General features: G+C 41.4%; 1 protein-coding gene across 5 annotated transcripts in view; it reads left to right on the forward strand.

The window, feature by feature from the left end:
- Arhgap24 (Rho GTPase activating protein 24) overlaps nucleotides 1–17,100 on the forward strand; it is a 410,747-nt gene that overhangs the window by 275,192 nt on the left and 118,455 nt on the right. Inside the window, exon 1 of one of the 5 annotated variants that reach the window (XM_006975409.4) lies at nucleotides 4,759–4,951. The exons of 3 other annotated variants lie outside the window; for them this stretch is intronic. The gene's annotated coding sequence lies outside the window, so the exon portion shown is untranslated. Of the gene's footprint in view, nucleotides 1–4,758; nucleotides 4,952–17,100 lie in introns of those variants that run through there. One more of the 5 variants, XM_015994302.3, reaches the window with a different exon arrangement.

The following is a 17,100-nucleotide window of genomic DNA, read 5'->3' on the forward strand; positions in this document are numbered from 1 at the left end:
AGTCCTGATTACATCCTGGCATCTGGATGTATATTGAGAACTAGGTGCCATGAGGTCTATGCTTTAGATTTACCCTCATGGTTCCACTTGCTGAAGAACAGGAGTTTATGTCCCCATGCACATCAGCTTCCTTATAGAGCCCTGAATACAGCATGTAGTTGGAAAAGCATCTGGCCTATAATCACCTGGTGCAGGCTCCTGATTCCTGCAGAGAATGACCTGCTGTGACATATTCCATGTGTGTATGGTGGAAGTGATGGGATGATTATACTATAAAGCTATGTTTTTATAAATATTTCAAATATGTTCTAAGTACTGAATGGGGCAGTATAATGTTTTGAAGACAGTGTACTATACTCTATGTTCATTTTTAATTTTCTGAACTAAGCAACAATTAACTTGTATCAGTGGATTTTATTTAAATGATCATTGGAATCATTTGCTATTTTTTAAAATAATTCTGTTTGTATCTTTATTGGAGAAAAATGATTTTAGACATAAGAAAATGTTTTTTTTCCCATTTGACGTGTGTTGTATATATCATGACAGGTTTCACAGCACATTAACTTATAAAATTCCAGCTCTTTAGGGAAATCTACTATCTCCAGAGTAAGCAATAAAGTAAATATTTTAAGTTCAGTAGCAATGCCCAACACCCCAGGAAAGGGAAGATTCTTCACTGATGCAGTAACTGGATATTTAAGATGCCACTGGTTTTGTTGTTGTTTTGTTGGCTTGGTTTTGTTTTTTGAGACAGGTTCCTCTATAGCCAGCCTGTCTTCAAACTCGCAAGGTAGCCAAGAAAGCCCTTTAATGCCTGATCCCCCTGCTTCTGCCTTCCAAGGCTGGCAATGCAGACAGGTACCCAGCATCTGGCATTGTGTTGCTCCATAATTCAGAACTTAACTTGAAAAAAAAAAAACTTAAATGAAAGTCTACACGTTGGTTTTTCCTCTATAATTGATTTCTTTGCCATTTATTTGCATCATTTTGTATTATTGCTGCCTTAGCCAATGGCCAAGGAGAATAAGGATGGCTCCTACCTGTAGTGGCAGTACCTGAAACAACATATTGACTGCTGTTGCAAGGTGTTCAAATGTACAGCCTTCTGGGTTAGGTTAGGGAGGACCAAGAAGCCTGGTCTCCTGAAAGCTTTTGGGTGGCGTGCTCTGAAGACTGGGATTTATAAGTCAGAGACACTGTATCACCAGGCAAACTCAAAGTTGCCACGTGTGTGAAACAGGATGAAAGGTAGAAACAATCTTTGCAGCATGGGAAGCTGAGAGAAACTGGGCTGCCCGGAAGGAGACACAACAGAGGCGTGTCTTAGCTGGGCTTAGCCCTGAGCCGCAGCATGAACACCCCACTGAATTGAGAGCTGCAATTCAGAACCTTGCCACAGCAGCTTTTCAGTGAACTTCATGGAACAAACTTGATGTTTCATTAACATCCTCAACCCAAGATGCTGAAAATCTCATTCTTCTAATACTACTCAACTCAACGCCACACTTTGCAAAATAAATAAATAAATAAATAAATAAATAAATATCCATCTTAAGAAGAGATTGCCTTGTTTCATTTTAGGGCAATCTTCAAAGTCTCATAATTAAAACACAATCAAACAAAATAATGCATCCGTTGTATTTTGAAGGGAAAGGAGTGTTTTATTATAGAGACAATGTCTGAACTTGTTTCTTTAATTTGAAGACAGACAGGATCCCACTTAACCAACAAAAAGAATATTGGCACATAATATCAAAACTTATTCTCATCATAGAGCCTTCGTCCAGTGACTGATGGAGGCAGATGCAGAAATCCATGGCCAGGCACCAGGCTGAGCTCTGGGAATCCAATCCAGAGAGAGAGGAGGGATACTGTAGACAGGGGATGTCATGATGGGAAGACGTGAAGAGATGGCCGACCACACTAGTGGAAGCCCATGAACTGTAGGCTAGTGGCTGTGGAGCCCCCATGGGACTGGACTAGGCCCTCTGGATACAGAAGATGGTTGTTTAGCTCGATATGTTTGGGGGACACACAGGCAGGGGGATCAAGATCCATCCTTGGTACATGGGCAGGCTTTTGGGAATCCGGTGCCTGTGGTGTGAAGCCTTGCGCAGCAGTAGCCTTGGTGCAGTGGGAAGGGACTTGGACCTGCCTAGGCTCAGTGTGCCAGGCTTTGCTGACTGCCCATGGGAAACCTTGATTTGGGAGATGTGGGAATGTGGGGTGGCTTGGGAGAGAGGGCTGGGGGGTGGAAGGAGGGAGGATCTGTGCGTGGTATGTAGAGTGAGTAGAAAATATCTTAATAAAGAAAGATGGGAAAAAAAAAAAAACCTTACTCCCAGGATGATGGGTAAAGAGCTGGCTTGGCGATTAGGAGAGGTATTGTTCTTGCAGAGAACCTGAGTTTGTTTCCCAGCACTCATGTTGGACAATTCAAAACCACCTGTAACTTCAGCTGCTCCCTCTTACAGCCTCTGTGGGAACCCACACTCAGTGTGCACATTCCACTGCAAGAGATCTGGCACCCTCTTATGGCTTCCTCAGGAACCGCACTCAGTGTGTGCATACCTGCATATAAACATGGACAAATACAGATAACTAAAACTTTAGTAAACCTAAAAATCATTTTTTTTCTGCATCTTACAACTAGTTCATTGCTGAAAAAAATCAAAATATATTTTCCTTAAAATCTCTGCATTCTATATAAGTTGACTTGCCTTGTAAACACAGTGAAGAAATTTGCTTGTCAAGTTGCAGTTTCTGCCTTCTCACAGTATAAAAACCAAACTTCACTCTCTGAGAAAGTTACAAGTTAACTGATTTGCCCAGGCTATGGGGACTCTGGGTCATAAAGGACTTGGCTGTAATTTAAATTCTACTAATCACTAGTTAACAGTGTGCAGGCTAATTATTCTCACCACCGCTGAAAGGGATAATAGGAGCTGCCTCCTAGGGTTATTATGAGAATTAACGGAGGCAGCATTCCTTCCTTAAGCCTCCCAGCCCTGTGTATTTCTACAACACAGATGGAGCCACATTGTTAATTCCTTTCCTGCTCCTCATCAGCCTCCCTCCTCTGTGTCTCCCACAACCTAACTTCTAAATAATGCATAACTAACTGTAGGAACAGCAGCGTGAGTGCCCAGATGCACGTGCTACCGAATTAACTCAGCAGTGAGCTGAGCATTCCGTCTCCAGCCTTTCCCCTCCACTAATCGACTTCTCCAGCCCCCACCGAGAGTCCACCAGGACACCAGGGTAACTGCGAAGCCTGTTATGCACACTGGCACTCTAGCAAAGTGTCGACTGCTCTGTTCCATCCTTCCTCCCAGCCTGGATGGAAGCCATGTTGCTCACAATTATCTCACTCCGGCCATTGGCCCTACAGTGACTGCCATCAAGACCTGAGGACAGTGGTTCAATAAAATCCTTAGCTCTATTTATAGCCCACTTCAAGCAATCACTCTCTATAGAGCCCAAGGGGTCCTGGAAAATGGACGTCAATTCACAACCACAACACTCAGCAGGGCACCCGGAGGGAGGGAAGGCGGCTAAGTGCCCTTTCCCCAGGATTCCACATTGTACAAAGCATTTTGACCCAAACATTGTTCCATTTCGCCCCCACCAGCCCAGAAAGAAGACAAAGTGGGTGCTGGCAGCAAAGACTGATGCCTAGGAGGATAAAACACACAGCAGGTGGAGAGCAGGATTTGGAGGATGGGGGGGGGGGGGCTGAAGGGTGGGGCCAGCCTCTCATCCACGAAGTCATTGTATAGCTCAGTAACTAATTATTTGCCTGTGGGGAAAACCATGCTACTAGGAAGAAAGAGTATTTCATAAAACATTTGAAAGGCTGAAATTGTTCCTCCCTCACTTCAGAGAAAGTAAAACTAGGAGAAGTAAACTTTTGAAACCATCAATGGAGAATCATCTACAATAATAATTGTATCAGTCTGGAGCAAACATGTACGTGTTATAGAAATGCCTTCTTGAGGTCTGCCAGTATTGAAATGTGAGTGTAAGTCAAGAACAGTCTTGAAAAGGAATGGTAGGAATTTTTACAAGAAATTTTAAATTCATTCTGTCAGCTTTATAAAAACCTACATCATTCTATTTCTTTAGCATGGGAGATTGTTGCATAATTCCAGCATGTGTGCCTCAAATAAAGATGTAATATGAGATAATATGGATCAAAAATATTTTTCTCTTAAAAGTATTATTTGATACTGGCAAATGTTTTAATTGTATTAGATCCCTCTTTAACTTTGTTACCTGGAAAATATCAGCAAAACCCTCATGGCTTGAAAAAAAAGTGTCTAGTTAATTAGTGTAGCTACACTGATGCCTACCAGTGATGTGTGCTTATGTGTGTGTGTGTGTGTGTGTGTGTGTGAGAGAGAGAGAGAGAGAGAGAGAGAGAGAGAGAGAGAGAGAGAGAGAGAGAGAGAGAGAGAGAGAGAGAGAATCACTGTTTGAAGCATGCCCCTGGGTTGGCTGATTGGCTCAATGCCACTTAAGAATCTCAGCTTCACTGTTCTCTGACCTCCCGTTGTCCCCGTTCTGATTTATGGGGCTTAGACTCTCTCCAAAGGCAAAGTGTCTGGAGTTTAGGGTCTTTGCTTCACAGCCCCTCCTCTTCCCTGTGCCCTCCCCCTGGCTTGTGTTCACCTTGTCGTAACCTTGCAGAACTCAGCATTTTTACCTGGGCTCGACAGTCCACTAGCGCTGAGAGCAAGCCGTGGCTTCCATTCCTGGGTGATAGAGTCATGGGAGAAACTGCAGTGAGCAAACAGAGTGGGACCTGAGCCGGCTGGAGTGCGAGCTAAGCCGCTCAGGGCAGAGCAGCTGCTGAGTCTCCCAGCCTGCATCTGTCACTGACCACTGAAGTGTGTGTTTGAGCAAGGTGAGAGCGGGGCTGTTCCTTAATCTGGAGACAAATTGCCAGGTATTGCTGTTGATTATGCTTGATAATTTGGGGGTACATATATCACCAAAAATTTAGGTTGTTGACTGTGTGTGTGGCTTTGTTTATGCCCTTGTTCACCCTCAGAGTCCCTTCAGCTCTCCACAGTACATGTCCGATCACGGCAACAGACTGGACGTGGAGCTGCTCTTCCCCCACTGCAGTGTGGTCATTTAGTGAGTCTCTTGGAGTTCTCTCGTTAATCGCTGCTGCCAAGCGTCGTGGCTGTCCTTATACAGATTCCCAGTGCTAACTGGAAGGCGTGTTACAACTGCTTTAGCTAGAAGTCTGAATTACTATTTTTAAATTCATGGTGTGATGCATTCTTTGTTTCCCCACATGCTAAGCACTGAAACTTTCTGAAGTAGAGTCTCCCTGGGATGGTCTAAGGACAGAAGAAGTGTGGAGCTTCTACTCATTTACTTAGCAAACTGAAACTTCTACTTTATCATCTGTATGTGTGTGTCCATGGCACAGGTGTGTGTGTGTGTGTGTGTGTGTGTGTGTGTGTGTGTGTGTGTGATATTTTAAAATATCTCAGAACCAAAAGAAAACTCAATAATATTTATCTTCTGATATGCTTCTAGTTAACTTAGCAGCATGTAAAGTTTTTTCTGAGTACATTTAAATTGTACAACTTCAAGTTCTGTGTCTACTAGATAACACAGATACTCTATGAGCTTGTGAGAGTATGTGGGGACATTGCACACATCCTCCTGAGTTCTAACAACAGGCACTAACCCATGTTCTTGGGTAAACAGATGGCCCTTAATCCTGAGCCACCACAGCATGCTAGCTACCAAATTAAACCTGTAAAATATGTAAAGAAGGTATATGGTTTCATAGTGGCTAAATAAATATATAGGATATTTTCACTCATGGGTCGTATCTCAGAAAGGGGGAAAGTATAGGATTCAGATTTTGTATAAGTAGGATTAGAAAAACATCAGGAAAGCTACTGAGTTTTGAAAAGGGACAGGGACACCGTATGAGTTGCAGAGTCACTGTGAAGGGGCAGTGAAGCGCCCTGCAGCCTCAGATGTTGAATTTCTAACGAAAGAACAGCACCACACCTAAGGGAATTCAGAGTCAGCAGAAGCGTGGCCAAGAAAAAAAGTTTAGTAAAATATGTTGTCAACTTGAGGAATGTACATGTCTGTACTAATTAAATAGAATTCTAATGCAAAGAGCAAAACAATTAACATAATACCTTTTAAATGTTTATTTAAAATTAGCTTATATGTAGGTAGACTCTGGAAATGAATGCAGTAAACATGTTTAAAATTCTATGCGTTTAAACTTATTTAAAACAGCCAGCAAATAACAGACGATGTTCACATTGTCCATTCCCCCTCTGTCAGTTTAGCAGGAATGTTTGGAAGCTCCAAGCTAGAATGTCACCTGTTTTCACACACCTAGGGGTTGCTTAATGCCTTGAGCCCTCTGCTCATGGCTTCCTGCTTTCAGAATCTGTATGAGAGCCTTGAACTGATTCACAGAAATAACCTGACTCTACCATCAGCATGATTTCCAAGTGAGTGAGAACAGCACAATTCATGTCACAGCCGTGGCTGAGGAATGCAGAGGATTGATCATAGCTGTTCTGTTCTTCTGTTGGATCCTTAACTCTCCTGGGTATCCACTGCCATAATCTACATTTTGGGTAATTTGTTTGAAGTGCTTAACATAACTTCAGTTCTATGACTTGAAAGACATCCTTACCCCTGTGATACAAGCACTAGAGTATCCATAGTTCTCTGATGACATCAGGCTCCAATGTTCAAGTGTGGCCCACTTGTATCCATGCTCATCTTTCATGCAAAAGGCTGGATCATCATCCTGGCTGAGGCATAATCAATCTAAGCAGAGGAAAAGGACCTTGAGTGGCATCTGTGTTTATTCTTTAGATGACTAGCTGACTTCGTGAAAAGAGGTCCAGAAAATTTACAGATTAAAGGCCCTGATCTCAAAGCATATCTCAGCCTGTTCAAATACATTTATTCCGATGCAATTAAGCTCCCTTAATGAAAAAATGGTGTTTTGTTATTTATATATGATAAATACATTTTATCATTTTAAAAATGATTAAATATATTAGCATGTTGTGTTCTTGCTTCCACAGTTTTTCAGATTTATGTTTTTCCAGTCTAGTCTTTAATGTTACTACTACATCTTTAATTTACTAAATGACACTTCTTTTGATTTATATTCACTATCATTGAGCAACCTACAGTTTGGTGAGAAGTCAGTAATGTTTTATCCCTAGAGAAGAGAAGAGCCCATCTTCTCTGATGTCAAGTGAGTGATCTGCTCACTGCCTGAGCAAGAAATAGGGTGGCCAAGGGAAAGAGGGAGCCGCAGGGTCACTGTGCAGGCAGTGACTGCTTGCTGTGCCTGCCAGGCCTACCATTTGTGTGTGGACTTGGAAGCCTCCATGAGTTGTCTCCATTGACTGGCACTATTTGGTTAGGCTGAGATGAAGATGATGGACACACAGACCTGGCTTCCAGTACTCCCATGAGTTCTAGCTGGTAACTAGCCACTGGCTTCTAGTACTCCCATGAGTTCTAGCTGGTAACTAGCCACTAAGTTTTGTTCTGCTTCTTATTGTCTCTCAAAGAAGCATAGCTTCCCACAGCATAGTGAATTTACACAGAACTCCTGAGTCTTACATCCTGGCCTCTAGGTAGGCCTAAGTTGTATGTAGAGAGGCCACATGGAAGCAGAGAGTACGATATGTCTATTTCCTTGAGATATTTCTTTTCTTTCCTTTTTTCTTTTTTTTTGGTTTTTTGAGACAAGGTTTCTCTGTGTAGTTTTGCACCTTTCCTGGAACTCACTTTGTAGACCAGGCTGGCCTCGAACTCACAGAGATCCACCTGCCTCTGCCTCCCGAGTGCTGGGACTAAAGACTTGTGCCACTACCGCCTGGCAAGAGATATTTCTTTCTGAGGCCTATGCCTTGATAGTCATAGGGCTCCTTAGCAGAATTTGGGTCTATAAGTCCTCAGAAGCTGAAGTAGGAATAGATGGAGCTCAAGGTTCTTCTTCGTAGACACAGACTGCAGACATTTCTTGCATGTCTGCTTAACCTCAAACTTTCTATGTAAGAGAGGGCAGCCTTGAACTTGGGATCTTCCTGCCTCTGCCTCCAGAGTGCTGGGATCACAGACAGATGATGCCATACCCTGTTTATGAAATTTTGGAAACCCAGGGCTTCTTGCATGCTAGAAAGCACTTTAGCAAATGGCCTGCATCCTTAGTTTCTTACCTTTTTATCTTATGTTCAATGACTTCTAAGGAAAAGGAAAAGGCAGTTGCCAGAAGATACACCTGGACTCTAACTGTGGTTATCCTTGGTCATCCATCACAGGTGGTATCCAAGGAACTGATTGTTTCTTATCCAAATGCCAGGGACCACAGCTGCAGTTTGTATTTGTGTTTTTCTGAATTTTGGCATATTTGGATATGTATGCTATTTCTTGGGTATAAAACTCAGGTCCAGATATGAAATTCATTTTGCTTTCACAGTATTTTATGCTTAAACCACCTGGAGGTAATTCCATACATACTCTTAGGGCCTGTGCCTTGACCACAGTTTGCCTCGGGAGGCAATGACTAAAATTGTCCACCTATGGTGTTGGGCTGGTGTTCAAAAAGCAGCACTGTAGAGTGCTTTGTAGTTAGGGTTTGGATATTTGAGGTGTATATCCATGTGTTATGATCAATACAATTCCTGTTTAGTTATTTGAATTATTTGTACTAGCACTGGTTTAGGAAGTAGGTACATCTTGTCATACACACAATTTCTAAGAAAATATTAATTATCGATTAAATGTAAACTTTGTGTAATAACCCAAACATTCTCATCAATGTACAATTCCAGGAATCCTCAAGAAGCTGGGGTACAGGTCAGAGTCGTGGGACCTGCTTAGCACATGTAAGGCCGTGTGTTCAATCCCTAAGACCCACCACTACACATACAAACTTTTCTTAGTAAAAGAGCATCAAGATAGTTTAATATACCTTCAAAATAGTTCTACTGAGCATGGGCATTCTTCACAAAGAAAGTATTGCCAAGTATTCGATGGTATATTGGGCTTTAAGAGAATGTCCAAGAATTTTAATTCAGTACTTTTTAAATCAATGAAAACAGACATTTATTATTCTCTTTTGATGAACTATTTTAAAGATCAATATGCTTTGCATGTTTTTATAATGAAGTATTCAACAAGTATGGAGAGTCCATCTCTTGCAGCTCTTGGTGTCCTGCAGAATGGATGTATGGGGCAATAAATATACTAGGTCATTTAATAAAGAGGATTTATTGCTTTTCAGCCATTTTGTTGGCTTTCAGTACATTTATTGCCCCATACATGTATTTATCATTTGAAATAGATCTCAAGAGTAAATGTTTCCAAATTAGGGTTCTAGTCACCCCCAGTTAGGCTAGAACTTCTTTAGAGAATGATCTCTTTGTGGATTCGCCATTCAATTTTGGTTTAAACCATCATTTGATCTGGTAGTTATTCGGTAAACAAATCAACCAACCACACACTGGGGCAGGGTTGTCTAAAGATCCCCACAAGCCTTCGGTGTTGTCAGCTCGATTTGCCTAACAAAGAAAGAATATTAAAATAATGTTGATGATTCTGACCAAGCAAAAGCATCACTCCTCCTCACATATGAGAATCCACAACCAGCCGTGCCTACACTAGCAAACCTAAAATGTGCCAAGAGACACGTGTGAAGTCGTTAGAAATTCAGGTTTTAGCTGACCTGGCAAACTGTCGCTGCAAGGTCCCTACTTCTCAACTCAGTAGCAGTGTGCGCTGCTATTAGATAGTGGACAGAATAATTCGCTTAAAATTGGGATAGATTAACCTTTCCTTCCACTCCTGCTTTGATTAAATAAGAACCATCCAAAACCAAAACATTTCCCTTTGCACTTCACCTTTTCATTCCCTAAATATTTTAAACAGGAGAGAATGCATTCTTGTTTGGATGGGAATGGAGTTTCTTAACTCACTGTTTTCTTTTCCCATTCCAGGGATAGAGTGATTGGCATTTCCCACTGGAATTTAGCATATAAACATGTGGAATTTCAAAGCTGTGGGGGTGGAGGGAGAGAAAGAGCCAATAAGAATATCAAATACTTGTGCAAGACCTCCCTTAGAAAAGAAATAAAAAAGTGTCTGATGCACAAACATAAATCTAAAGGAGTCAAAGACTTAAAAGACAGTTAAAACCGGGAGTGTCATGGAAGCAGGTTTAGCGTGAGCCTCCTTGCACACAGTAGATGCTACACCAATGTCTCTACGCTGCCATGAGCAGGGTGGTGGAAGTCATTCCACTGTAGCAGAAATGAGGGGCCCAACGTGCCCGCCTTCTGTACTGACAGCCCTCGTTCTCTGCTCCTTTCAGCCTCCCAGGAACAAACAATCACAGAGTAGTGACAATATGTTTTGTTTAGAACCACGCGATGTTAGGTGAAAATCCAGAATGTGTCCTTGCTCATACTGTTCCTTCCTAAGTCTGATTTTTTTTGCCTGAGGCCTCACAGAGAGCTTGCAGGACTCTGATCTGGAGTTCTGTTGTTGGGGCGATAGAATGAGGAGTTGTGATTTGTGCTTGAGCACTCCAGAGGTAGCAGGCTGGACTGCACCGAATCCCCGGCAATCACGCCGGTGAGCAGGAGGGCTGCAGCAGGAAAAGGTTCTCTTTCTTCTGAGCCTGTCACTTCTTATCTCCCACTTCCTGTTCTTCTGGCTAATTTCGTTATCCTGGAATTCTCTCCAGTTCCCTCCCATGACCTCCCCTAACATCTCACACCATACCGTGACCTGGACAACAGAAACACTTACATCATTCACGCTCTGTTCCTCAGGCTGGCAGCCTGTTTAGAACAACGTGCAATGTTCCTAGCAACAGATTAAGGCAAATCCACAGAACCTCAAAAGCTGCGGCCACTGAAAGCAGAAGGTCACCTAGTCATATCTGGAATGTCTGCCTGTGGGCTTGTACTAGTTAAGAAACCCATAAATGTTAAACATTTGAGATTTTATCTTTCACTGAAACTTGGGAGGAGCAACCATTTTCAGAAACAATCACTAATGAAATTGGTCAACATGCTGGTATGAGGGTCGAATGTGTGCACGCTGAAGTATCCAAGTGGACCACTTAGAGCTCATGATGTCAGCAGGGGGTGATCTTGATTATCAGAAATATTTACTATGAGAAATGAACACAGAAAATAGGGGAAGCTAGACCTTCATGAAGAACCTTGAGTGAGCTGTTGGATGACAAGTTAGTATTTCTGGACTTAAGTTTTACATCTGTAAAATTAGCCTCCATTGCATATCAATGATACACTATGTACACATGCTTTCCACAGCAGAGAAAATGAAAAGTTAATTTATGGATGGTAATATTTTAACAAATAGATTACTGGGATTTGGTGGATTTGTGAATTTTCCTAACTGGGTGGGATGATAAAAATGGGCAGTGATTGTTAAAGAAATTAAAGAAAATGAGTGGAAGATCAAGGGGCAAGTACGATCACCAGAAAAGAAATGTCTTACTGATGGCTTCTACCAACAGTGCGAGTACAATAGCACACTCAGAAAGAGGCACTTGTCTGTGTGTGATGGTGAATATATAGAGAAGAATGAGGTAGAGACAGAGGGATGAAGGAAAAGAAAAGAGTGCATGAAATAATATTTTAAAAACAGCACCAAGATGTCTTATCTGTATTCTTTAGGTCAGATTTGCCTGTAATGTTCAAAGTCTTCCCTGATCCCCACCTCTCCCTAGCCACAAGGCCACAACAAATAATGAAGTGTAGACACTCTGATTACAGGCATGCGTTATCAGTCCATAGGGAGAAAGAAGAAAGGGGAACTCGGTGTGCTTTGAACACACAGAACGTGATGCACCTGCTAAATCAAATGGAGAGAAACTGAAGTCTGAGGTTTCTGGCAGAAATCAAGGAGTGAACACAGGCCCCAAACTACATGACTATTTGTGAAGGACAAATATTGATTGTTCTTTGCTTTGTGATATACTTGTTTCAATGGTACTTGCTCACTAAATGGCAAAGTCTTCTCTGTGTGAAAGCCCAAACTCTCTCACGTGTTACAAACACTTCATCAGAATGGTAGGAGCCTCCAGCAGGGAAGTATTGAGACAGGGCAAACCCATTCAATCTACATCCTCAAGTATAATGGCTAAGTATCAGAAATCAGGTCTACACACCTTGCTTTTCATTAATTTCACAATAATTATATCCATTTAAAAGGAAAAACATTCAGATGGTACATACCTGTAACCTAGCACTTAAGAAGAAACAGGCAGATCATGAGTTCAAGACTAGCCTGAACTAGAGAAGAATTTTGAAGCTAGTCTGAGCTAAATGAAACCCTATCTGAAAACAAACAAAGAAACAAAAAACCACCAAATAAAAGATTGAGTAAAATTCCATAACATTCCAGAAATTAGTCATCAGGTCTTTTGAGGAGTGTATTTGCTGTGGGTCTAATTTGCAGAAAGTCATTAACGAGCTAGTGAAATTAATTGAATATCTTCATCCTCCTCTTCTTTCAACTTCTATTCTTCATCAAGACAAGGTCTCCATACTCTGGGCTGGTCTTAAGGTCACTGTGTAGCCCAAGAGTAACCTTGAACTTCTGATCCCTCTACCTCCACATATTGAATGTTGGGATTACAGGCCCCAGTCACTATGCTATTTATGTAGTAATGGAAATTGAAAGCAGGGCTTTGCTAAGCACCCTACCAGCTGAGCTACATCACCAGACCTCTTGCCCATCTCTTAACAAATAATGTATTCTTTCTACCTACATTCATTGCCCACTTACTAACCCTAATGGTGTGATCACCGGAAAACAAGCTTTGTTTCTTTATGGAATGACTTAAAAAGAAAAGCAATTGCCAATAGTACGTAAGGCTATAAGGGATGCAAGGGGACAGATTCAAATGGAAGGTTGTATGTAAGAGCAGTTTTTAAATAAATTATAGAGGTCCAATGTGGCTGTCTTAATGATGTGGGAGAGAATATCGTTGTCACCTACGGTGGTAGTAGGATCAGTTCTTTTGTGTGACTATCTGTGTGTGAGCCATTGTCTCCATGCTCTCCACATGACACCAAGTTTAACAGTGCATCAAAAATGCCTCTTTTTGTCACAGAGTAGAAGAAAGGAAATGGTCTTGTAGCAGGAATCTTAAACGGTCTTATTAATAAAATCAAACCTGAGGCCAGATATTGGGGTGAATGCTGGAAGATCAGAGAAGCAGAACAAGCCACAGCTACCTCACCTTGCCAGTTCCTCAGATGATCCTGTTTCCTCAGACTAGAAGCCTCTAAGTCTTCATCCAAAATGGGTCTCAGCAGAACTGCTGCTCAAAAGTCTGAAAGCTTAACCAGCCAAATGCTTCTAGTTTCTGGTCCTCATGCCTTATATATCTTTCTGCCTTCTACCATCACTCCCTGGGATTAAAGGCTCACTTCTTGGAATTAAAGGTGTGAGTCACCATGCTTGGCTGTATCCTTGTGGCCTTGAACTCACAGAAATCTAGAGGGATTTCTGCCTCTGGAATGCTAGGATTAAAGGCGTGTGCTACCACTGCCTATCCTCTATGATTAATATTGTGGCTGTCCTGTTCTCTGACCCCAGCTAAGTTTATTAGTGTGCACAATATTTTGGGGAACACAATACCACCACATGGTCTGATCGAGGTTTTTCTCTCAGCTTCTGGATAAAGACTCATACTCATGAGTTCCTCAGTTGAGGATGACTGCTTTCATCCTCTGTCCCTTCACCTCTCAATCTGATGTGTGTCTTTGTGTCTGAATTTCTCATCTTGACAAGGACACCAGTCTTATGGCATTTGCATTGTGAAAATATCTTCTAAGTGATTGAAAAGACATGGTGAACTCCTGATTCAGTTCAGCCCTTCTGCCCTGAGAGAGGCTGCCCTGGCCTAAAATTGCAGGTCAGACGGAAGTTGTGGTTATGAAGTCAAGAGTACGTGATGACAAATAGGGAAGAGTCTAAAATAAAAGAGACTGAATTAAACTTCGCCCTAAGTCATCTTGGGAAAAGGCTTATAATAGCAGGAGAACAAATGCAGCATCCCAAGAGGAGGTCAAAAGTGAGGTTCCCAAGGGGGGGGGGACTCGATGTGACACATGGTAATGCCACAAAAGTAAATTACAATGAGGGCTCTGCTCCCCCAAGATTCATAACACCAGACAGACCATGCTGGCAATACTCTGATCCAAGTAAAACCATTGTGCTGTGGATAACATTGCAAATAAATTCCCTATGTAAGAATGACGATTTGGGACAGAAACTTGGGTACTATCCTCTTGTTAAACCAAGTCTCAGATCTGTAGCCCTATCTGTGGATTCAGTAGGAGAAACACTTTAAAAGTCCTGACCCTCCTTCTTCAGTGGTCTTTAAATGTTATATCGCATAGCAAGAATGATGATCATATGTGCCAGCCATTTCCCGAGTGCTGTCCACACCCGAATGCTCTTAATTCTCACAACAGTGCTATAAATAACAGACAGAGAAATTGGGCAGTTGAGGAAATTCAGAGAGCAGCTAAGTAATTTCCAGTTAACTCCTGGCTGAGTCAGAGCTCAAATCTGATTCCACAGCCTGTGGCTTAACCACCATGGATACTGGTTCTCAAGGGAGACATACAATATTTCTGAATCTGTCTTTAAAAAGCCACACTAAAATGTGTGTTTTAAAAGCATTTGTTGCAGTTATTTCTGAAGATGAGTGGTATTCCTGTCCCTTTCTTTGAGCTGTCCTTCTTTGCATTCTTTACTTTGAGGCACATTCTCTTTCAGATACAACCCAGGGGACATCCCTGCTCCTTCATCCCTCCCATTCCCCCTCCCTGCAGCCTTGCCACAGACCTGCTCACTTCTGTCCCCTCCCCTGGCAGGTTTTCTGCTCATCCTCGTCTTGGGGCCAGCTCCTTCATTCACTGCTGTGATTCTGAACTGTTTGAAGTTCTCACAGACATCCTAAGTCATGTGCAGCAACCTGACCACTGCTCATGGTGTTTCCATGAGCAATTAATTAGTGCAGAGCACATCCAGTCAATGCTTGATCCCTGCTGGGTTGCAGAGGAAAGAAAAACATGACAAGGAACTGAAAGTAGCAGCTATTCCTTTACTTTTGAAAACAGTAATGAAGCGTAAAAGAATCAATAAAAATAATTATGCAAATTATATTAAATAATAAAAAATAGTAGTTTTAAGTGTGTGTTTCTTAACATATTCCTTGTCTCAAAGTACCTTGCTCAAAGAGGGGAAGAATATATATTGATTTGAATTGTGTACCTGAAGATGGAAACTGTTTAGTGTTCAACTATTTTAACTTTTATCAGTACTATTTACTCAAAATTGAAATCCCTTAACAGTTTATGTTCACATGTAACTTATTTATCACTGAAGATAAAGCATTAATACTGCATACATATATTCGTAGCTATATAATATTTAGCTTTATAAAAGCTATATATTAACTATGGCAGTATTTTTAGCTGGAGACAACTCAGGGAATAAAGCAACCATCTGAAGAAATTAAATGTCATTCATGTGACTGGAGAGATAAAAACAAACAGGCAATTGCGCACATCACCGGTTAAACCTACACTTACTGATGGCTTTTTATTGCTGTGACAAAATACCACAGCCAAAAGCGACTTCAAGGTGAAAGTTTTTATTTTCACTTACAATTGAAGATAGATGAGTTCATGGCAAGTTGCTGGGGTGTCAGCAATGCAAGAAGCTAAGAGATGGCATCTTCACTGAACATAGGAATCCAGAGAACTGGGAGTGGGGTGGTTTGCCCACCCTCAAAGCCCGCCCCCGATGACATACTTCCTCCGGCAAGGCTGTGCCTCCTAAGGTTCCATAACCTCCCCAAACAGCTCCACCTTCTAAGGCCATGTGTTCAGATATCTGCTCCTACAGAGGACATGTTCATTCAAACCACCACACTTAGTAAACTTTGGTTTTAAAATACATTTAAGTAAACTGGTTCCAACTTGACAGTTTCTCAAGAGATCTAAGGAATCATTTTTCTGAGCTGCATTTTAAATCAAACACAAAGGATGTATAAATGAATGCCATGGAGAGGAGATGAGGTTTGGGTAGGACAGTGTGTCCAAAGTCTTGTCTAAGACTGATGACCATGCAGCCCTGTGGGCAGCTCTGCAGTTGACCTGTGGCATTCTCCATGTCTCTGTCTCATTCCTTGTTATTTGAGTGAGATGATTCATTTATCACTCATAACTGCTGTGGATATTTGGAATATTTAGCAGGACTGGAGTTGATGATTGGGGCTCTATATTAAAAAGAAACTTATGACATTTTCAAAGTAAAGGATTGTCATGAATACTTACAGAGACCCTTCCTGTGCTGAACTAACATTGCTGAAATACAGCTTCTATAAATCAAAATCTAATCAATGTTTTCAGGATTATGACACAACTTGTTGGTAATAGCTTTGAAGTAGGCTTAGAACCATCCATCATGTTATCTTGGTCAGCAGTTCATTCATGTTACAAATCTCATGTGTGAAGGGCACAAGCAGGTGGAGAGCTAAATCAATTACCCAACCAGACAGCATATATCAATGCATCAAACATAAAACTGCTGATAATTTTAAGTGTCTCATTTTATTTTAATCTCTTCTTTCTGGCTTTTTAAAGTGTTATAAAGACTGTGATCACAGAGCCGTTGGAATGGTTACTGTTATACTTGGTAGAGACGGCACAATGGATGCTTTTTGTTAGACCTACCTATTATTATTATTATTATTATTATTATTATTATTATTATTATTATTATTAAGTGAAATTCCAAATAATTGTTTGATAGACTACTTCTATTCAATAGAACATATGCCTGTTAGCTGATTGAGTCATGAGCTATTCAGAAAACATATAGTATCTCACGATGAAAAAAATCCGTATGCAACCTTGATTATAGACATAATGATAAGGAAGGAAGGGACCGTAAGGTCATTTGAAGTTGTCATCTTTCCAACAGTTTCGGCAGACAATCTCTTCTCAGTGACAGGATAGAAAA

Source organism: Peromyscus maniculatus, chromosome 10 (assembly GCF_049852395.1).
Source record: "Peromyscus maniculatus bairdii isolate BWxNUB_F1_BW_parent chromosome 10, HU_Pman_BW_mat_3.1, whole genome shotgun sequence".
NCBI classification, from domain to species: Eukaryota; Metazoa; Chordata; class Mammalia; order Rodentia; family Cricetidae; genus Peromyscus; species Peromyscus maniculatus.